The 23,412-nt window shown below is 51.4% G+C and overlaps 1 long non-coding RNA gene across 1 annotated transcript; it reads right to left on the bottom strand.

Moving 5' to 3' along the window:
- LOC110257322 lies at positions 330-1,723 on the bottom strand. The gene is made up of 2 exons (XR_002339784.1): positions 1,566-1,723; positions 330-477 (listed from the first exon to the last, which is right to left on the bottom strand). It is a non-coding gene; the product is annotated as an uncharacterized LOC110257322 (long non-coding RNA).

Raw genomic sequence — 23,412 nt, 5'->3', positions numbered from 1 at the left:
GGGTCACCTCAACCACCTTTTGGGTGGCAAGGGCGAATCCCAGCATGAGTAGCCTGCATCGTGGAAGCAGCGGATGTTCCCGATGGCCGGATGTGGAGTGGAACATCCTTCGGGGAGGCTAGACAGGGCACAACAATGACAGCAACATGGCTCTAGCCCTGCCTCTGTACCTGGCAGCCCTGACGCCCCAAGGCCACTTGCTCACAGTTTCTGGTCAGAGCTCCTCCTTCCATCGTTACAGCTCAAGACCTGGGATTCAATCTCACTGGAACACACTTAGCATGAGAACGATATTGCTAGGTTACTAAGGGAGAAAAAAGAGTTGCAGACCCTGTAAACAATTCATGAATATTAAAACACACGTGAAAATTGGACACAGAAAAATAGCTGGAGGGAATATGCTGAAATGTGGATGGTGCTCATCTCGATGGAGAGACGGTGGTGGTGAAATGAGTGATTTTATTTTCTTTTGCTTCTCTGCATGTAAAAAAAAAAAGAAGAAGAAAAAGAAATTCTATCAGAAATATATATTGCCATTAGAAGAAAAATATTATAGTTTTGTAATGCAAGAGAGGTCTGGATTGTGGGCATGAAGAGAGAACTGGCCATTGAGTTCTCCTAGGGCGCAGCAGGTTAAGGATCCGGTGTTGTCACTGCAGCAGCTTGGGTCACTGCTGTGGAGAAAGTTCGATCCCTGGCCCAGGAACTTCCATATGCTGCAGGTGCTGGGGGAAAAAAAAAAAAAAAAAAGAAAAGAAAAAACTGGCAAGACAAGACAATGTTCTTCTTCTTCTTCTTCTTTCTTTTTTTTTTTTTTTTTTGTCTTTTTGCCTTTTGTAGGGCCATTCCCACGGCACATGGAGGTTCCCAGGCTAGGGGTCTAATCAGAGCTGTAGCTGCCGGCCTACGCCGGAGCCACAGCAATGCGGGATCCGAGCTAAGTCACTAATACTAGGAGTTAAGTTCAATAAAATCAGAAGGGGGCATTTCCAAGGGCTATTTATTCCCCACTCCCATAAGGGAAGACATTGTGCCCTGGGTTGGGGGTGAGATGTGGCCTCTGTTAGCCTTGTGACCCCAGCAAAGCCATTGGCTGTTGCTACCCTCAGTTTCTCTAATAACAGACTAGAAGACCTTCTAGACCACTTAGAAGACCTTTCTCTGCATAATCTGGGTAGAGTGAACTTGTGAGACACCCCCAGGTGGCCTTAAAGAGCCCACCCACCTCCGATGGAGAAAGCAATGACCCCTGCCAGGCTCAGACCACCTGCTTCTTCAGGGATGAGGGACAAATGTCCACCCTGGCAAATGTCCAGCCTGGCAGTGCTCCCCTCTTGCTCCTCCACCCTCACCAACCCCACCACCCTAAACTTTGCTATGTGCTAGCCAGAGTAAACTGCCTTACGATGTGGAAGGCTGGTACTTCTAAAATATTAACTGAGACTCCCTGACCCCCCGGCACTTCCCTCCCCCACCTAGGGTCTCCCCCTCCCTCCGTTCCCAAAAGAAAGAAGCCACGGGACAGGAAGCAACTCGGGTGCAAAGACTCAGCACACAATACCCACTCTAGGACCATTCTGGATTACCACATGGATGGAACCAGGAATCGGCTGTGTTCTACGCCTACTCCCCGCAATCATCTTGGCACGACACGAACCCCTGGAACTTGGCCATGACCTTGGGGGAAAGGGAGAGAAGCCCTGTAGAATGGGATCTCAAAATAGGAATGAGGTTGGGGGGAAATCAGCTCATTTCATGCATGCCTGGGTTAATGGATTGAGAGTCAGAGCCATGGTACACAGGCTTCTCTCTCTGTCTGGAATGTTCCCCCACCCACACTCCAAGTGCATACACTCATGCACACACACACACACACACACACACACACACACACAGACTCACACACATTTTGCCTGGATGATGCCTACTCGCCTGCTCTCCATTCAAACCTCCCAGTCTCCATACGAGCTCCTCCAGAAAGCTGTCCCTGGCCCCCGACACCGCCAGGCTGGGTTAATCTGTGATGGTTTGCTTTCTTCCCTATCACGTTCTGTAAACCATTAGCTTCTCAAGGGCAGGGGCAAGATCTAGTTCATCTTTTAGCTCTGATTCTCAGAGCTGTGCCCAGCTCTTGTTAGGCACCCACAGGCAGTTCTGCACTTAAGCAAATGACTACTTGGTGCGTGAGGAAGACAGGCCAGGGGAAGATCGGGCCACGGCCAGGGGACAATGACTCCTCTGCGAGTGTGTTCTGAACCTTTCTTGCCTCCTACCAAGTAGCTTTGTCCCACTTCTCCCCTGGCCACTTTTTGGGAGGATTCTCAGAAGAAAGCCAGAGTAAGGGGGAGCCCCAGAGTCAAGCAGGAGGAATTTGGAATAGAGGCTCAGAGTACCTACGGGGGAACAAGACAGTAGGAAATCCATCCTTTGCATGGTGACTGAGAGATACTCATGGAAGAATTTCGTTGTGTTGATACTGCTTTTTTATATGCTGGACTCTGGTCTTGATCCCATGAGGATTTTCTTGGACTGGACCACATGGACCACGGCTCCATCCTTGAGAAGCCACAATGGAGAGTTCCTGCCTCTCCCACTCTCCTCCTGAGTCCGCAGAAGGGAAGAGAAATCTCTCTTTCCTGGTCTGCACAGCCCTTCATATCTTAGACCTATGGTAGCCCTTTCCTCAATAAAATGGAGTTTTTTGTTTTGTTCTGTTGCCTTACCTGAGATAGGTGGAAATTCCTGGCTAGGGATCTAGCCCAAGCCATAGCAGGGACAATGCCAAATCTTTAACCACTAGGCCAACAGGAAACTCCTCCTTTAAGTTTTATTGAGCCCTCAGACATGCCAGGGGTAGAAAGCCCTTTGCTTTCTTTCTTTTTTTTTTTTTTTTTGTCTTTTGTTGTTGTTGTTGTTGCTATTTCTTGGGCTGCTCCCGCAGCATATGGAGGTTCCCAGGCTAGGGGTTGAATCGGAGCTGTAGCCACCGGCCTACGCCAGAGCCACAGCAATGTGTGATCCGATCCGCGTCTGCAACCTACACCACAGCTCACGGCAACGCCGGATCGTGAACCCACTGAGCAAGGGCAGGGACCAAACCCGCAACCTCATGGTTCCTAGTCGGATTCGTTAACCACTGCGCCACGACGGGAACTCCAGCCCTTTGCTTTCTAATGCTCTTCGTCTGCGTAATAGTCCACTTGATCTTGGTCCCTGGAGTGGACAGCCATTACTTTTCTTCCTGCCCAGGCTTCTTTCCCCTTATTTTGGAAATTGGACTTCAGTTTTTTCCCAGGGGCGCCACCCACCCCACCCCATCCCTGTGGATCCTGCTGGCTGAGCTCATTGCCTTGGCTGAAAGCTGTGCCCATGGCCTGGCCAATCAGTGCTTTCCACCTCCTCTGCCCTCACCCCACCCTAATCCATTGTCCACACAGCAGCTGCAGGGATTTTCTTAAAGCATAAGCCAGATTATACAATTCCTCTGCTTAAAATCCTACAAAGATTCTCCTATTAAGCCCAAAGCTCCTTATGGGGGCCCACAAGGCTTTGCCATCTCAGGGTTTCAGCTTGAAGGTCATTTACCCAGAAATACCTTTGGTGACCCTGCTAGGTAGACTCTTGTCTGTTTCAGCAGCCCTTTTATTTTCTTCATAGCATTTCTCACATTTTTCCAGTTTTCTCTCTCTCACTCACCCTACCAGAGGTGAGTGGAAGCAGAGACAATCTATCTCATTCACTTTTTGTTCCCAGGACCTGGCACGAGGTAGGTGTTCCATCGATTTCTGATGAGGTCTGTGGACAATGACCTGAGGTGGGGGACGGCCAGCAGAGAGTCGTGCTGGGCTGCTGCCGTGGTCCAGGGCAGAGATGGAGGTGGGTCTGCACCAAGGGGATACGGGGCCAGTGGGCACGGGGCCAGTGGGCACAAGTGGACAGAGGGAGGATGCGTTGGGGTTGGGGGGCAGAGATAAGAGAATGGGCTCAGAGTTAGACTGGGAGATGGAAAGGAAGGGATCAAGAAGGACCCCTAAGGTTCCAACGGCAGCAGTCGTGCGCATGGTGGTGCCAGGAGGCTTGGGCCGAGAAGGCAGGTTTTAGAGGAAAGCTACACTTTGCCTTTGGGGTATATTCATGTTGAGCTGCCTGTGAGATGTTCCAGAGGAGGTGTGGTGTAGACAGCCAGACGTATGAATCTGGAGCCGGGGAATAGTCTAGATTTGAAATATAGGTTTTTCTTTTCTTTTCTTTTACTCTATTTTTGCTTTTTAGGGCTGCACCTGTGGCATATGGAGGTTCCCAGGCTAGGGGTCGAATCAGAGCTGCAGCTGCCAACCTACACCACAACCCCAGCAACATGAGATCCAAGCCACCTGTGCAACCTACACTGCAGCTTGCAGCAATGCCAGGTCCCCCACCCACTGAGAGAGGCCAGGGATGGACCCCACATCCTCATGGATACCGGTGGGGTTCATTTCCCCTGTGCCACAATGGGAACGCCCTAGGAGGTATTTAAAATCATGAGATTGGATGGGTTCAACTGGGAAGACGGTGTAGATGGAGAGAACGCAGGGGTTCAGGACCGCATTCGAGGACCCCTAAGATGTGAGATCAGGTGGAGGAGGAGCAGCCAGCGGAGAAGCCAGCCAGGGGGGTGTCCTGAGCTGAGAAGAGCTTCTCAAGGACGGAAGTGAATTGTGAAGAGGCTGCTGGAAATTTCTTTTGATGAGAACAGGGAAGGGCTGTTAGATTAGCAATGGGGAGGCCCTGGGCAAGCTTGACGAGAGCAATTTCAACAGAATGGTGGACACGGATGTCTGATTAAAGTGTCCTGGAAAGTGACCAGGGGAGGGAAGGTGAAACTGTGTGGACCATCCTTCGGAAAGTTTGGATGTAAAGGTGGGAAGAGAAAGGCAGTGGCAGGCGGGGTCGGGGGTGGGGGGAGATAGTATCATGAGTCATTGGTTTGAACAATTGATGGATGGAGGGATGGGTTTGTTTTAATGGTAAGAGAAACCGGCTTTGGGATAAGAGAGTTCTTTGTCGCCCAGGGCTATTCTGGGTATCCCCAGAAGTTAGTATCCCTGGGTCTCTACAGGAGAGCCCCTCAAATAGAGGGACAATCAAAACCACCCCCTTGGAGTTGCCCTTGTGGCTCAGCAGGTTGAGAACCTGACATAGTGTCTGCAAGCGGCAATGTAGGTCACAAATGCGGCTCGAATCTGGCGTGGCTGTGGCTGTGGCTGTGGTGTAGGCTGTCAGCTGCAGCTCCAATTGGACCCCTAGCCTGGGAACCTCCATATGCCGCGGGTGTGGACCTAAAAAAATCAATAAAGCTGAAGAGGAGAGGGGTTTGTGAGGAAGTAAACAATGGGCTCTGAACTCTGAGCTGGGGAAGGGGGGCCAGCGGGGGCGGGGGGATGAGTGCGACCACAGACTGAGGCCAGTGGGTTTCTGGGGTCGGGGAGGTTCTTGAGCTGGCAGGACGGGAAGTGGTGGCCTGGAGCTGAGCACTTGGACGTGAATGGTCCATGGCGATGCTGTTTATGAGATGACAGAGGCCCCCAGTGCAGCAGAGCGGGTGGCTGAGGGGCAGGGACAGGAGAGTCCCTGGAGGTGGAGGGGGCCTGGGACCTGGGACCTGGGTGGGTCGCTCACTCTCATGAGCATCAGAGTGCCCCCAAGTGAGCTCGGTCATCAGTGAATTAGGGGGTGTCCAGGGGACTGGTGATGGCAGCCCTGAAGCGGGAGAGGGTGACAGAGCCAGATGACAGAGTCTCCAAGGAGGAGAGGGAACTGGGAATCTGCACATCCTTCCCCTGGGGAAACATCGTCCACCCGGGATACCGAAAGTTGGGTCAGGCAGGAGGGAGGGACAGCTCAGAGCAGCCAGCCGGGGACAGAGGCGGGCTTGTGGACCTCAGAGAGAACCGGGGTCCTGGACATGGGGGTGCAGTGTGTGTGAGTGAGTGAGTGTGGGTGGGTGAGTGTGAGTGTGAACGTGTCAAGGGTGAGGGTAGGGGGGTGTTTGCATGTGTGAGGATCTACAGAAGGATGACTATTGGTGTGTGTGAGCGTCGAGTGAATGCGTGTGAGGGAATGTTGGTGGGTGAGTTCTACGTGTGTGAAAATGGGCGAATGTGCAGAGTACGAATGAATGTGAGAGTGACAGGGAACGTGCGTGGGGGTGAGAGCGTGCACGTGGTTGTGTCCAGTGTGAGTGGAGGGTATAGTGAAAGGGTGTGTGCGTGTGAATACAGGGGTGGTGAGGGTTGCTGCGGGTGAGTGTGTGTCTGTGGGCGGGTGAGTGTGAACAGAGTGAAGGTGAGTGTGTGGCAATGTCTGGGAGTGAGCGTTGATGCGCGTGGGTGTGTGCATGAACATGCGCGTGGATTGGCAGTGCACTGTGGAGGGTTCGAGGGAGAGAGAAGGCAGATGGCAGGATAGGCTCAGCTGAGAGGCCGTGCGGGGCAGGGCAGGAAGGAGAGAAAGTCAGGAAGATGACCCGGGCATGGGGGGGTAGCCTGAGGGTCCCTGGGGGCCGGGGGTGGACTCTCACCCGCTTCGACGCCTATGGCCCTAAGCGGAGTGGTGGCTTTTAGGACAAGGGCTACCCAGGGTCCCTTACCACTGTATTGGCATTTTCTGAATTGCTGCTCTATGTTTTTGTCATCAAATCTAAGTATTTCACAATATTCGGTTGATTGGATGATCCATAAATTATTCATCATTCCCCTATTAATCAACATTTTGATTGCATGCAAATTCTTTCAATTATTAACAGCACTGTCACACAGGTCCTTGAAGCTTTTTTGGCTCATCTCACAAATGCTTCCACAGGATAAATTCCTTGACGAGGAATTGTTAGATCAAAAAATGGGCAAAGATATGGAGTTGCCATCATGGCTCAGCAGTAATGAAGACAACTAGTACCCAAGAAGAGGCAGGTTCGATCCCTATCTTCACTCAGTGGGTTAAGGATCCGGCATTGCTGTGGCTGTGGTGTAGGCCGGCAGCTGCAGCTCTGATTGGACCCCTAGCCTGGGAACCTCCATATGCCTTGGGAGTGGCCCTAAAAAGCAAAAAAAAAAAAAAGCAAAGATCTAAGATGTTAGATCCCTGTTGCCAAAATGTTCTCCAAAGAGACTGAAAAAAAAATTTTATTGGCCACCCTACAGCACATGGAGTTCTCGGGCCGGGGATCAGATCAAAGTCACAGTTGCGACCTAAGCCGAAGCTGCAGCAACACCAGATCTTTAACCCACTCTGCTGGGCCAGGGAATGATCCCATTGCACCATTTCAGGAACTCCAAGACTGAAGCAATTTACAACTTCACCAACAATGTGGGAATACTTACTTCCCTGTAAACTCATCAACTCAGGGTATTGGTCATTTTTCAGCTTTGATCAATTGGATACTTTAAATATCTAGCATCTCAATGATGTTGTGATATTTCATTACTGGCAAGCATATACATTTTCTTATTTGGGCTATCTTATTGTGAATTGCGTTTCCTTATCCTTTGCTGATTTGGGGGCAGTGTTAGCGGTTAGTAAGAGTGCTAGTAAGAACGATTATCCTTTGCTGGATGTATGTGTTGAAAACATTTCTCCTCGTCTATTATTTGATTTGCAATTTTTGTTCAGAAGTTTTTTAATAGGAGGAAAAATTAATTGAGGGTGTTCCCATTGTGGCTTAGCAGGAGAGGATCCTGACTAGTATCCATAAGAATGCAGGTTCCATCCCTGGCCTTGCTCAGTGGGTTAAGGGTCCTGCGTTGCCACAAGCTGTGGCCTAGGTCACAGATGCTGCTCGGATCTGGTGTTACTGTGGCTGTGGCGTAGGCCAACAGCTGCAGCTCCAATGTGACCCCTAGCCTGGGAACTTCCATATGCTGCGGATGCCGCCCTAAAAAGAAAAACAGAGAGAGAGAGAAGAAAAAGAGTGGAAGCAATATTCAAAGAGATAGTAGCTGACATTTTACAAAATTACCAAAAAATCTCAAGCTAAACTTTCAAGAAATACCAAGAACCTCCAAATACACAGGAGCGTGTGGTGTTTCGCGACCATCCCAGTTATCCCAGGGAGGAATCTGAGGCACAGACAACTTCAGCAATTTGCCCAAGGCCACGCAGCTAGCTCCTCCCACAGGGGTGTCCCCTCCCACCGCCCCGCTTGGCCAGACCCCTCCAGCCTGCGGGCTCCCCTGGCCTCCTCCCCACTCAGCGTCTGCCCATGTGCTGTGTCCCCTGCCCAGAGGTCCCCATTGATGCCCACCCCACCCCGATCCCACTCCCGATCAAGCCTCTCCTGCCAAGGGCCTTGGCTGACCCGGCCATAGGCCGGTCCCTCGGGCACACACTGTCACACACCCTGAGTTGTTCCTCTGCGCATTTTTAATATAAGCTGTATTTCTACACCTGCGTGGGTTGGTGAGTAACGTCTCTTCTCCCAGATGGACTAAATGTGGCTAGAGCAGCCACGGTGTCTTCGTGGGTCCCAATGTGTGTCCCTCGAGCACTCCGTAGGCACTCTGGAAGTGTTCGCGGAAGGGATGAAAGAATAAAAAAGGAAGACTCATTCCCCCGGAAGAGGAGGAGGGCTGCCAGGGTCTGGCGCCAGGCTCCCCGCCTTCCCAGCCCTTGCAGGCCGACCACCAGAGGGCGCCGTCACCTGAGAAACCGTCCAGGGGACTCAGCTCTCCCCAGTATCCTGGGATCTCGTTCAGGGGTGAGCACGGTGGTCTCCCTAAGAAGCCCTCAGGGGCGCTGGAACTAAGAGCTGATTTGACACCTGTCCCTGCCGCTTCCCGGCTGTGTAAGAGTGGACGTGCAGCCTCAATGTCCCCATCTATCAAGAGGGGTTGGAGAACCAGCAACGCCTGGTCCACCGATCTGGTGCTTCATTCACGTCCCCGGGAGCACCAGGGTGATGCCCCAAATCCTCGCTGCCCCTTGAGAATCAGAGTAGGGATGAGGGGAACAGAGATATTTCCTAGGAAATATTAGTGGAAGGAGCCAGCCTGAAAAATGACTCCTGAGTGAGCAAGAAAAATAAATTCTGGTCCTCTATGTCTCCTGGTCTCTAAACCTCACAGCTCTGAGAGGCACATGTGTCTCCCCATGTCTGATGAAAAAGGAAACTGAGGCACAGCTGTACCTGGTGGAAGGTGCTGAGCCCCTGCTCACCCCCTGCCTCCCGGGCAGCCCACCCCTCCAGCTGGCCTCCTCCACACCAGTGCTTCTCAAAGTGTGGCCCCACAGCAGCAGCAGCGGCAGCATGGCACCAGCACGTGTTAGAAATCCATGCCCTTCCACTGGGGCTTGCCGTCCCCCTGGACCCATCCATCTTTCCAAACTGTCTCTCTCAGTGACTGACACTGCTTGCTAGTGATCGTGGGGGCCCCCAGAGACACTGCATGACACCAAATGAGATTTTTTTTGAAGTAACGTTGGTTTATGACAGGAAATGAGTTTCACGTGTACAAGGTTATATTTCAACTTCTGTATACACTACCGATGCTCGCTACCAAAATTGAGCTCTGTCACCATACAGAACCCTCCCCCCAACCCCCTTCCCTCTGGGAACCACTACCCTATCCTCCGTATCTGTATGTTTGATTTGGTTTGGTTTGGTTTGTTTCTATTTCACATATGAAATCATAGGGTATTTTTGTTTTTCCATCTGAATTACAGCACCTACCACGATACTCTCAACATCCACCCACGTTGCCCCAAATGGCAAGATTTCATCTTTATATATCTGAATATTCCATGGTATACACACACACACACACACACACACACACACACACACACACACATTCATCTCTCCATGGGCACTCAGGTTGGTTTCACGTCTGACTATTGCAAACAGAGCTGCTATGAACATAGGGGTGCATATATCTTTTGAATTCATATTCGCCCATTCTCCAGATAAATACCAAGAAGCAGAATTGTTGGATCATACGGCAGCTCTATTTTTTAGTTTAATGAGGAAACATCGAACTGTTTTCTATAGTGGCTGCACCAATTTACACGCCCACAGGCAGTGTACAAGGGTTCCAGTTCCTCCTCGTGGTTTTTGTCTGTTTGTTTGTTTTCGGCTGCCCTGCAGCGTACGGAGTTCCCAGGCCAGGGATTAGATCCGAGCCGAAGCCGCCAGCCAAGCCACAGCTTTGACAATGCTGGACCCTTAACTCACTGTCCTGAGCCAGGGATGGAACCTGAGTCCCAGTTCTCCCAAGGAGCCGCCAATCCCGTTGTGCCACAGTGTGAACTGCTGTTTCTTGCCTTTTTGATGCTAGCCTTTCTAGCAGGCACGAGGGGCTATCTCGTCATGGCTGTGGTTTACAATTCCCTAATCATCAGTGATCTTGAACCTCTTTTCACGCGCCCGTTGGCCTTCTGCATGTCTTTGGAAAAATTCCTGTCCAGAGTTCCCGCCATAGTGCAGTGGAAATAAATCTGACTAGGAACCATGAGGATGCGGGTTTGATCCCTGGCCTCACTCAGTGGGTTAAGGATCTGGCGTTGCCGTGAGCTGTGGTGTAGGTTGCAGACATGGCTCAGATCCTGCGTTGCTGTGGCTGTGGCGGAGGCCGGCAGCTGTAGCTCCGATTAGATCCCTAGCCTGGGAACCTCCCTATGCCGAGAGTGTGGCCCTAACAAGCAAAAGAAAGAAAGAGAGAGAGAGAGAGAGAGAAAGAAAGAAAGAAAGAAAAGAAAGATGCTCTGTCCATTCTTCCAAGTGAGATTTTTAAACTCACCCATAGAGTCCTCTATTAAGTTTAACCTTGAATGACCCAGAATGACTTCATCCTGTGCCGTCAGACTCCATCGGGGATGTTACCCTCCCATCGGCGGGGCAGCCCAGGTCCCTGTGCGTTGCCGTGAGAAGGGCTGTGTGAAGCATCAAAGTTTGAAGAAAGAAACTCATTGTAAATCAACTACCCTTTAATTTTAAAAAACAATTTGAAAAATTAAAAAGTAAAAAAGCAGAAGCTATGCTGAAAAATTTTAGAAAAGACCCAGAAATAAATCCTCAATACCTCATTCAGAATTTGGAGAATTTGTACTTTTAGGTGAAGGAATTATAGGGCTATGAGATGGTTTCTCTCTCTCCCTTTCTCTCTCTCTCTCTCACACACACACCCACACACACACACACACACAAATACAAACACACAGAACCTCATGCTTTGAGGCCCCACGCAGACTTCCACATCTGATTCAGGGATGGGCCTGGCAATCTGTGCCTAAAAGTCTTCCAGGGCATTCTGGATTTTTTTCGTTTGGTTGGTTGGTAGGCTTCTCTTTTTGCGGGGGGGGGGGGGGTCCTTTTAGGGCTGCCCTTGCAGCCTATGGAAATTCCCAGGCTAGGGGTTGAACTGGAGCTGCAGCTGCCAGCCTATGCCACAGCCACAGCAATGCAGGAAGCTTTAACCCACTGAGAGAGGCCAGGGATCGAACCCGCATCCTCATGGATACTAGTCAGCTTCTTAACCCACTGAGCCACAACTTCCCTGCCTTTCCATCCTGTGGTGGCCTTGGACACCTTCTCCCAGACCCCCGTCCCCATCCCTCCATGGTCAACGGGACTCCCCTTCCAGTTCTGAAGCACGGTCAAGGGTGAGAACCCCAGGCTGCAGCAGCCCTTCTCTGCTGTAGAAAGCCCGCCTGCCCAGAGGAGAGGCGAGGACGATGAGGAGGGAAGCATGGAGGGGCTTCCCAAGAGGGAGGAGCAGGAAGTTGAGGTGGCTCCCGGCTGCCATGAGCCCTGGGAAGGCAGGCCCAGCCGCCGGAAAAGCCCCCCAGCATGTCTTGCAGCTTCTGTGACAACAGGAACCCCACCGACAGCTGTGGGGGCTGCAGAGGGCTGGGGAGGAGGTCCTCGGACTCCCCTGGGGAGGTCACTCACCGTGCAGGTTCCAGGGCCCCTGCCCTGCATCTCCCAGGTGGGGCCCCGGAAGCTGCCCCTGGGGACATTTCTCTGCCCTGTGACATGGGAAACTCGGGCATGGAAGGCTTTGGCCCAGCCAGACCAGATGTGAATTCTGACTCTGCCCCTCATTGGTTCTGTGACCTGACCCATTCTGTCCCCTCTGTCCCCGTATGGAAAACGGTTATAATGAGAAACGAGAGGCATTTCAGGGATCAGAAGCGACTCTATATGTTGAAAGCAGACATACCGGGGAGGTGGGGGCAGCAGGACAAGGGCATAGAGTGCCATCCTCAGAGCACGGATTTTTGTCCCTGGGGTTAAGGGGAGCCACGGAAGGGATAAGCCCAGGGGAGACGCCATCAGATTTGCTCTTGCTAACACAGCGCTGGAGGAGGCTGAGATGGGAAGGAGGCTGCACCAGCTCTGGGCCAGACACTCTGGGGGTCCAAATCCCTGCCCTGCCTGCTCCCCACTGCTGCACACTTTTTGGGGGCAACCACACCTGTGGCCAGGGATCGAGCCTGCACCACAGCAGTGACCGGAGCCACAGCAGTGACACCACTGGATCCTTAACCCACTGAGCCATCAAGGAACTCCTGGACTTTTTGGACTTAACCTGCCAGTGCCTTGGTTTCCCCATCTGTTCGGTGAAAATAAGAGGACTATGGGAATTAAGAGAGAAAAGCCATGGTAGCCATTATTGTTCATCAGTAAGAGAGTCGTAACGAATGAGAACGAGAGTGCGTGCGGACCAAAAAGGACAAAGTCACCGAAGCCTCTTTGTAAGCGCCTTAGGAACAATGTGACTGGGGACACATCAAACAGCTCCCCTTGGGTGTCAGCTGGGAACTGAGGCCGGGATTGGGCTCCCGCCCCCTCCTGCCGGTGCCCAGCCCGGCCCTGCCCGCATGACCCAGCTTCCTGTTTGTGATGCCAACGCTGGTGGGAGGAAATCGGTGCCCCCGCCCTGGGGCTGGAGGGCAGGAATGTGGACGTGTTGACGTCAAAGCGTGTCCTAGTTCTGGGGAAGTCAGATGGGAAGGGCTTCCTGCAGCGTCGCCTTTGATCCTGGCCTGGGCTGGGGGCGTGAGCCAGCCCTGAGCGGGCCCAGCCACTGGGAACTTTGCTGACGGGCGCCCCCGAGGGGGAGTCGGGGTCCTACCCCCAACATAGCTTTGCGGCCCTGGGTCAGCCACCAGCTCCCTCTTTGCAGCTTCGGTTCCCCCAGCCGTAAGGGGGGAGAAATGTGCATCTCAGAGCATCCTTCCCTCGGCAGATACATAGATGGGACCTGGCCTGGCCTGGATGATGGGGCAGGGAGCGAAGGAGGCCAACAGACAGTGGCCCGAAGCCTTTCTGGAGGTGGCTGCAGGAGGTTTGCCAGCATTAGGTCTGTGACTCAGGCTGAACTCTGGACCCAGGCACTTCCTGGCCCAGTGACTCAGTTTCCCCGATTCTTCAGGGGCATCTCACGGCACCTCTCAGCCTTGCAGAGGCTCTGAGGCACGGCTGCTGTCTGGCTGTGAGGTCCTTCATAATATCATTTATTACCGTGTCCGCAGGGCTCGACACAGGTGTTTTCACTTGATTCCAATTGAGCCCTAACAGGTAGGGACTGGGATTAGGCCCACTTTACAGAAGGGTAAAGTGAGGCTCAGAGAGGTGAAGGGAGTTGCCCAAGATCACTGAGCTAGAAAGTGGCAGCGCCAGAAAAAGAGCGCTGGTCTCCCTGACATCAGCAACGTGCCCTCCATTGAGAGGAGGGCACATCCGGTAGCAGACAGGGCCCTTGACCATCAGAGCATGTGGGGAAACTACCAGGCCCCCAGACTTCGAGGAGATTGACTCTCAGACCCTCAAAACCTGGGTGCCTACCCTTGTCCAAGGGTGATTGACTTTGGTCCCCCGGGCACCAGGCTTAGGGCCTGGAGTCAGCCTCACCCCTGCCCCACACGTCTGGGAGGATGGTGGCCCAGGCTCTCCACCCCTGTGTGGTACTGGGTGAGGGGGTGCATGCCCAGGGTCGTGGGGAAGAAGTCCTGAGGAGGGCTCAGAGCCAGGCCTTGGGACAGCATGGGTGCCTCCAAGAGGGAGGAAACATGAGTGAGTTTTCCTGGGAAGGGCACCAAGAGTAGTTTCCAGAGCCTTCTACAGCCCTCTGCTCCCTTCTTCCTCCTTTCCTACCCACCCTCTCATTGCCTCTCTGCCTTTCTCCAGGACACTGCTCAGCCCCATTCTGGGGCCAGAGAAACCTGGGTAAGAATCCGAACTTGGCCATCTGTAGCAGTGGGAACTTGACCACTTTTTCTTTCGGAGTCTCTTTCGCTTTCTCTTTGAATAAATACATCAAGGAAATTCTCATTGTGGCTCAGCGGTAACAAGACTGACTAGTATCCATGAAGATGCAGGTTCGATCCCTGACCTAGCTCAATGGGTTGCCATGAGCTGTAGTGTAGGTCCCAGATGTGGCTCAGATCTGGCGTTGCTGTGGCTGTGGCGTAGGCTGGCAGCTGCAGCTCCGATTTGACCCCCAGCCTGGGCCCTAAAAATGCAATACATATATACATACATACATACATACATACAACAAGATAACACCAGCCACATTTTAAAGTTGTTGGAGATCAAGATATGGTGTTTTGAAAGTACCTGGTACAATAGCTGACATATAGTAATCATTTGATTAAGTCATAGCTGCTTTTATTGCTGCATATGGTGGCATTCATAAATATGCAAACATTTATAAATATATAAATTTACAGATGTCCAGACAACAGAAAGAGCTCCATGGGTGACTGTAAAGCCCTTTCCTCAGATGCCCGGTAGGTGGCGGCAGAGGCCCCTAGTTGAATGAACCCTTCACAGCTCTGGTGAGACATGCAGCCCCCCCCCCCCGCCCCCCCAGAGCGCCCAGGGCTGTTAATCCCACCAGCAGATGCTCCCTGAACACCCCCAGCAAGGTACCTGAGCCCAGGGGCAGTGGGAATAGGGGAGAAGGGCAGTAACTTCTTGCCAGGGAACAGGTCGGGAAGGAGAGAACTGACTACTTTCAAAGAAAGCTGGGGTTCAGTTCTTTTGCATGCATATCCCGATGTGGGACTGCAGGATCATACGGTAGTTATATTTTTAATTTCTTGAGGACCCTCCATACTGTTGTCCACAGCGGCTGCACCATTTTGCCTTCCCACCAACAGTGCTCAAGGGTTCTGGTTTCTCCACATCCTCACCAACACTTGTTTTCTTTGGTTGGTGATTTAAACAAACAAAAAAACAAAAAACAACAACAAAACAAACAAAAAAACACCCTGACAGGTGTGAGATTTTGATGATTAGTGACACTGAACCCCTTTCAATATACCCGTTGGCCATTGTGTGTCTTCTTTGGAGAAATGTGTATTCAACTCCTTAGCCCATTTTAAAATCAGGTGACTAGTTTGAGTTTTAAGAGTTCCTTATGGGGAGTTCCCATCGTGGCGCAGTGGAAACGAATCCAGTTGGGAACCATGAGGTTTCGGGTTCGATCCCTGACCTTGCTCAGTGGGTTAAAGATCTGGCATCGCTGTGAGCTGTGGTGTAGGTCGCAGACACGGCTCAGATCCCACATTGCTGTGGCTGTGGCTGTGGCTGTGGCTGTGGCCGGCAACTGTAGCTCCAATTAGACCACTAGCCTGGGAACCTCCATATGCCACGGGTGCGGCCCTAGAAAAGACAAAAAAAAAAAGAGTTCCTTATACCTTTCTGGGTACATCTCTTACCCTAGCATTGGTTTGTAAATATTCTCTCCCATTCTATAGGTTGCCTTTTCATTCTGCTCATTGTTTCCCTTGCTGTGCGGAAACTTTTTAGTTTGATGTTCGCTGTAGCTCTATTCACAGTAGCCAAGATGCAGAAACAACCTGAATGTCCATGGATGGAAGGGTGGATAAAGAAACTGCGGTGTATGCATACAATGGAATATTCAGTCTTACAAAGGGACATCTTGGAGTTCCCGTCGTGGCTCAGCGGTAACAAACCTGACTAGTATCCGTGAGGACGGGGGTTCATCCCTGGCCCTGCTCAGTGGGTTAAGGATCCTGCTCAGGCTTGAGCAGACTGGCAGGGGGGTCTGCAAGCGACCACAACAGCCTCTAACACAGATGGCACTTTTGCGGGGTCAGGCACTGTTGTCACCCCGTTTTATAGGAAACTGCAGGAGGGGCCGCTGCAGAGTCGTCAGGGGTCCTCAAACTCTCTAGGGCTACTGGTGAGAAGAAGGGAGGGAGAATGGATGGCAAAATGAACACGCATTTATCACGTCCCAGGCACCAGGCAGCCTGCTGGATTGCTTGGCACTGAGTACATTCTCCTCACCACTCAAAAGGTCAGGACCATTGAGATTCCCATTCTAGAGATAATGAAACTGAGGGTCCCAGAGGGGAGGTAATTTGCCTAAGGTCACAGTCGGGGAGTGGCAGACCCAAGACTTGAACCTAGGTCTTCCTCCTGGGGGCAGACAGTTGCCTGTACACCTGAGGCCTCAGAGCCACCTGGAGGGCTGTTATTCCTCAGGTCCTACAGGTTCTCTGGCTGCAGCTCTTCAGGATCCCTTCTTTCTGTCCATCGGCAAGTCCAGTCCTCATAACCGCCCCGGGGCCCCGCTCTCCTTGCTGCCAGTGCGCCAACAAACCCCATCGCCTCTCCCTGCATATGGCCCAGCCCTGTTGCCTTCCTTTCTGATACTTACAGTCTAAAATGCCCTGTTTACCTGTGTATGGTCACCTCCCCCATCGGACTACATCCTAAACCCTGCAGACCACTCTGGCCGCATGCCTCAACCCCCTAAACCCTGTATTCTGGACTCCACCACCTTGATATACTTACATTTTCTTGAGCAAACGCTCTGTGCATGAGAGCAAACTCAAGTCCATTTCATTCATTCCTCCCTCCCCAGAGCTTAGCACTTCACCTGGCACAGAGAAGGGGCTCAGTGAAGATGGATGGATGGATAGATGGATGGATGGATGGGTGGATGGGTAGATGGATGGATGGATGGGTGGATGGGTAGATGGATGGGTGGATGGATGGATGGGCAGATGGATGAAAGGCTATTTGAGCCTGTGTTGTCCCCCAACCCCCAGGAAGGAGATCAGAGCATAGATGACAGCAGTGACCCAGGTAAGAGGGGGCCTCCAGTGTGGGACATTCCAGGGTGGGGGCAGGTGTCAAGGCTGGGAGTAGGCCATCAGCAGGTGTTGGCAAACTCTGTATGCACAGATCAATGATGAGCGAAGCCCAAGACGTGACCTAGAGCATCTCCTAGAAAGGACAGGAGCGGGTGGAGTCCCTGGAGCTGGGAGCAGTGAAGCACGTCAAGGCTCTGACTCAGCCAGGTGCTATGGGAGTTTGAGAAATGGTACAAACACCCACCCCATGTACGGACACAGCCCTGTGCAAGGCACTGGCTATGACTGGGCTTCACCCTGGTCTTTGAAGTGGGTGGGATTCTGCCCATGGCGCAGGCCTCTGGAGGAGAAGTAACTTGTCTAAGACCAGCCAGCCAGAGGATGGCAGAGCTGGGTTATGACACCAGATCGGGGTGACCCGGTCTTGGCAGAATGTGCACAGGGTCTCTCTCTTGGGCGCCAGGCTCATAGGCAGCTCAGGAAGGAGGAGTGGCTTGGGGTCCAGGGACAGCTTGAGATCGTCCCCAGGTACAGATTCCAGGCTTGGCCCTCCAGTTTGGCCCAGCACCCAAATGACCTCCCCAAATGCAATGTGACCACGTCTTTCTATTCTTTGGAGTCCTTCAGCATCTCCCCAGTGGTAGAGGATGAAGCCCTAGCTTTGAACTTGACCTTCGTCCACTGACCCCCTGAGATTTCTCCAGCCCCCTGCTCCAGCGCCCACCCCCACGCCCACCCCCTGCACCCTGTCACCCTGAGTGCTTATGTTTTCCTGAGCAAACACACGGGGCGTGCTCTCAAATACTGAACACCTTTACAGGGGCCGGGCCCTCTGTCAGGGTCCTTGCCGGGTCTTCCTCACCCCTAGTAGTTCTTTTTTTGTGTCTTTTTAGAGCCACACCAGCGGCATATGGAAGTTCCCAGGCTAGGGGTCGAATCAGAGATACTGGGATCCCAGCTGCATCTGTGACCTATACCACAGCTCATGGCAACGCTGGATCCTTAACCCACTGAGCGAGGCCAGGGATCGAACCTGCAACCTCATGGATACTCGTCAGGTTCATGACCGCTGAGCCATGACAGGAACTCCTCACCCCCAGTAATCCTTACATGGTCTTGAAGACATCGCTCTGGCTTCAGCAGCCAACTCCGACCCACCCACCCGCACCTGGGCTGGGTGAGGCCCTCGCACTCCTCTCTGCTCCAATTACATGCCATGATGAGGCTCTACCATCAGGGCAATTACCACCGGGTACCAATTATCTGGTTACTCGTCTGCCTCCCCAGGTAGACTGTGAATTCCAGCAGGATGGGCTTGGTGGCTTCCTCACCTGACCCAGCACCTGGCTGGAGTCTCTCTGTGGAAGGAAGGAGGGAAGAGGGTGGAAAGGACGATGAGAGGGAGAAAGAGAGAGACGAGGGAGGGTAAGACGGAGGACGGGAAGGAGGCAGCGAGGGTGAGGGTGGGAGGGAGGAAAGCATTTGCAACTGGCGGAGTGTTCTTTCCTCTTCATCCTCGGCGTGAAAAGCCGGGGCAGCGAGGAAACCTACAAGGAAGCGTTGGCCCCTCACACCACAGGGCTTTGATGCGTTTGGCTCAATCTGAAGACCCCGTGTTTTGAACCTTACTCTTTGTTTTTAATCGCCTCGCGGAACCAAACGAATCTTGAAAGGAAATGTTGCATCACGACCCAGTGGGGAAAACTAGAATCACTTCCCATCAACAAAAGGTTCTCTGGGCGTTCCCTGGGGGTCTAGGGGTTAGGATGCGGCCCTTTTGCTGCTGCGGCTCAGCTTCAATTCAATTCCTGGTCTGGGAACTGAGATCCCACATCAAGCTATTGCACGCCATGGCCAAAAAAAAGAGCAACAAAAGATTCTCGGAAAAAAAAAAGAAAAAAAAAAGTGTATATATATACACATATAATGGGTGTTTACCCTGTGCCAGACAATCAACCAACATTAACTTGTTCATTCCCAGAACGATTTTATGATGGGGTACCATTATATCTCAAATATATAGATGGGGAAACTGAGGCACGGAGGTTTTTGGGGTTTTTTTTTTTTTTTGTCTTTTTGCCATTTCTTGGGCCGCTCCCGCAGCATATGAAGGTTCCCAGGCTAGGGGTCAAATCAGAGCTGTAGTCTCCGGCCTATACCACAGCCACAGCAACGCGGGATCCAAGCTGCGTCTGCAACCTGCACCACAGCTCACGGCAACACCAGATCCTTAACCCACTGAGCAAGGGCAGGAACCGAACCCGCAACCTCATGGTTCCTAGTCGGATTTGTTAACCACTGTGCCACGACGGGAACTCCACAGAGCTCTTAAGTAGCCGGCCCACTGTCATAGCTGGAAAGCAGCCGGGTTACCATTGGAAACTAGGCAACCTGGCTCTAAGAAACAAACCAATAGCTAAATAAAACAATGTTATGTCCTCTATCTAAATATTGTTGCCTTCTGCGGGCTCTGTGCCTGAAGCCTCTTTCTCTTTGGTACAAACTGAGATCAACAATAGCTGAAGAGGTGCTCAAGCCACAGTGGCACCAACCCGAGGCTTTCTCCTTGAAGTAATCCGAGGATGAAAGGGGAAGGAGGGAACCAGAAAAAGAATGGATTTCTCCATGGTGTGATTTATTGTTACTTTGTGCCACGTCTGTAAAATTGCCTCTGCAGGCAGCGTGCAGCCCACAGTTTGGGAAACTGAAGCAGAAGGGGATTGCAGGAGCATCACCAGCACCTCTGCGTTTTTAGCTCAGGATCTTGTCCAACATTGACATTGTAGGAGACAGAGCCAGAGAGGAAGTAAACAAGGTGTAAAATCAACAAGAATGAGCAAAACTCTACAATTAAACAAAGAAAAGCAAATCAATCCAACTGCATAGGAAATGGATACATCACCGTGATATCCTGAGACCGCAGAGAGGGGAAAAAGAACAAATCCAGGCAACCTCTTAACACAGTCAAAACACTATGTTGCCCTCGAGCTAAAGCCAATAGAACTGGAAAGAAAGGCTGAACTTTACAGAAGAGGTTCCCTGTAGTTGACCAGGTCTGAAACTGTTTTGTGGTTATTGTAGCCCTGAGCAAATGAGCAAATACATTGATGTGGTGGGGAGGCCAGGTTTGCAGCAAATATGAGAGGGAGAAGGTGGGCAAGAATCCTGTGGTGGGGATTTCCTGTCCTGGCTCAACAGAAGCAAATCTGACTAGCATTCATGAGGACACAGGTTCAATCCCTGGCCTCGCTTAGTGGGTTAAGGATCCAGCATTGCTGTGTGGTGTAGGTTGCAGACATGGCTCGGATCCCGTGTTGCTGTGGCTGTGGTGTAGGCCGGCAGCTGCAGCTCTGATTTACCCCCTAGCCTGGGAACTTCCATATGCGGCAAGTGTGGCTCTAAAAATACAGAAAAAGAATCCTGTGGTGTTGGACTGGAATTTGAAGGAAAAGTATGAGCTCTCATTGTAAATGTATTTAAACACAAATGAATGTTGATTTGCAGCTCTGTCTGCAGAAAGGGCTGGGGATTGATGACACCCCAGTAACAGGGAGTCCATGGCACCAGGATCTTGGTTCAAAGTATCGTAGCCCCAATAAAAGGAACCAGGGCCATGTGGGGGAATGGGCGAACCCAAGGTTGGAACAAGAAAAATACAAGATGAGCCTGGAACACCAAGTTTTGGCAGAAAATAAGGAAGTGAACAAAGAATGATGCATCAAAAGGATACAGGAGCCAGCCTGAAGGGACAGACCACAGTTGCCAACCATGGGACAATTTATGTAATGACTCGCAGGTGACAAGTGAGCCCTGAATAATGGAAGTAAAAGATTATAATATACTGAATTAAAAGGAATCCACAATTTCAGCCTGATAAATATAAAATAAAGAAAAAAGAAAAGTAGGAGGGAGGAAGGAAACAGAGTTGGGGGGAGCTCTTCCTTATAGAAGAATGCCAACTAATGAATGAAGGGGGAAATGATGAATTTATAAAAGCATTTGACAACCCTTGTAGCGAAAACTAATTCCTTTGTCATCAACGGATGCTGAGGAATCATCAGGTCAGGCTCATCAAGGACTGATGGAGTTAGGAAATCCTTTGGCTCCCTAAACTGATTTAAGTAAGAACCATCGTGGGGGAAAGTTTGTTGAGGGTGGGCAGGATATAATATCTGCGGTCTCAAAGCATCAGCCTCCATAGGACTTGCTTATCGCACAAGGGAAGCGTGTACGTTTGCTGGGGGACTTCTGGCAGACACCAGCTTAGCCAAAAGCTCATTTGGGGCCATCGGACACCACGTGCCTTTCTGATGTGATGCACGGCGGACTGGGCAGTGCCGCTGGGGAAGCCCTGCCAAAAACGCAGGACCTGGATCTGATCATGAGCAAACAACCAGGACAAGCCCACAATGAAGGACAAGGATGTTCTACAAAACAATGGGCCTGTTTTCTGCAGAAATGTCAAGGTCGTGAAAGGTACAGAGGGTGGAAGAACTCAACGTTCCAGATTAAAGGAGAGAAAGGAGACAGGGCAGCTGAAGACAGGCCTCATCCAGGGCTGGATTCCAGATGGGAGAAAGAAATGCTATCGAGACAATTGGCAAAATCTGAATATCAGCTGTACAGAAGCTAATCATACTGTATCAGGTAAACATTAGATTATGTGGGGAGTATGGAAGTACTTGGGGCAAAAAGTTATAACCACAGCATACTCTGAAAGGGTTAAGCAAAAGAAAGAGGAGAAGGAGATAAGATAGATAGAGATAAAGGCAGAGAGAGAGATATCTCTATCTATATATCTGGCCTCGTTGCTGCTCCTTGAAGCAATTAAAATGCCCCCCCCCGGCCCCAGGGCCTTTGCACTTGCTGTTCCCTCTGTCTGGAATACTTGACCTCACATCCTCCCCCCCGCTTCCTTCCTCACGTTACTCAGCTCAAACAGCACCCTCTGAGGGAGGCGCACCTGACCACTAACCCTCCCCCTGAACCAGTCTACCCTGACCTTATTTCCTTCATAGCACTTAACATCTCACTCCCGATGTGACATTTTTATTTGCTCACTTGTTAATTGTCTCTCTTGCTACCATAAACTTTGTGAAGGTGAGGACTTTGTCTTGTTCACAGCCATGCACTCTCTAGAACAAAGCCTGACACATAGTAGGTACCCAAAAGGACATGAATGAATGAAATGCTTTAATTAATTTCCCTTCTGTTCTTTGCTAAGGTTGTTTCCCTCCGAAGGAAAAAGTGCTGACTCTCCCCATCTTCTTTTTGAATCTTTACTTTGCCAAATGGTTTTTATTTCCTATGCCAGGGTGGGAAAGGTAATTTTTTTTTTCTTTCCTTTTTTGGCTGCACCCATGGCATATGGAAGTTCCCGGGCCAGGGATCAGATCCAAACCAGAGCTGCCACCTATGCCACAGCTGCAGCAATGCTGGATCATTAACCATTAACCCACTGCACCACAGTGGGAACGCCCAAATTTTTTTTTTTTTTTTTGAAGGGCAGGGGAGATCATAGTAAGTATGACATTGGCCTCCCTAAGAATAGTTTTGCTCTTAAAGGTGGCTTCCCCAGTTCTTGTTGTGGCTCGGTGGTAACGAACCAGACTCGTATCCATGAGGACGCAGCTTCGATCCCTGGCTTCGCTCAGTGGGTTAGGGATCAGGCACTGCCATGAGCTGTGGTGTAGGTCACAGATGTGGCTCAGATCTTGAGTTGCTGTGGCTGTGGTGTAGGCCGGCAGCTGTAGCTCTAATATGACCCCTAGCCTGGGAACTTCCATATATGCCACCAGTGTGGCCCTAAAAATACGCCCCCCCCAAAAAGTGCGTTCTCCAAATGCAGATTCTGACCAGCCCTGGAAAACCCAACTCCATCCGGGATAGTAGGAGACTGGGCGTGGCCTCTGAGCCTGGCCCCTGCTGTTCCCTCTGCCAGGGATGCTCTTCCCCTGACTCTTTACATGAAGACCTCCTGCTAAGCCTCCAGATAGGGGCCCAAATGCCATCTTCTCTGAGAGGCTCTTCCCCCACCCTCTAGGCTTCATCTGTCTCTCCCACGGAAGGCAAATTCCCCTCAGAGCACCTTTCACATTTGTAATTCAATGGTGTTTGTCTGCTCATTGGTGGATCTCCTGCCTCCCAGCCTGGCGACCCCAGGAGGGCAGGGACTTGCCCAGGCTGTGTCCTGCTGCACATCCAGGGCCCTGTGCCGTCCTGGCCCATGGTAAATGCTCAGTGAGTGTGTGTTGGAGGAATGGGTGAAGAGACCCTCCCAGAAGTCTCCAGCCTGTAGAGCCCATG

Source organism: Sus scrofa, chromosome 16 (genome assembly GCF_000003025.6).
Source record: "Sus scrofa isolate TJ Tabasco breed Duroc chromosome 16, Sscrofa11.1, whole genome shotgun sequence".
Lineage (NCBI taxonomy): Eukaryota > Metazoa > Chordata > Mammalia > Artiodactyla > Suidae > Sus > Sus scrofa.
This window is presented reverse-complemented; position numbering and strand designations above follow the sequence as displayed.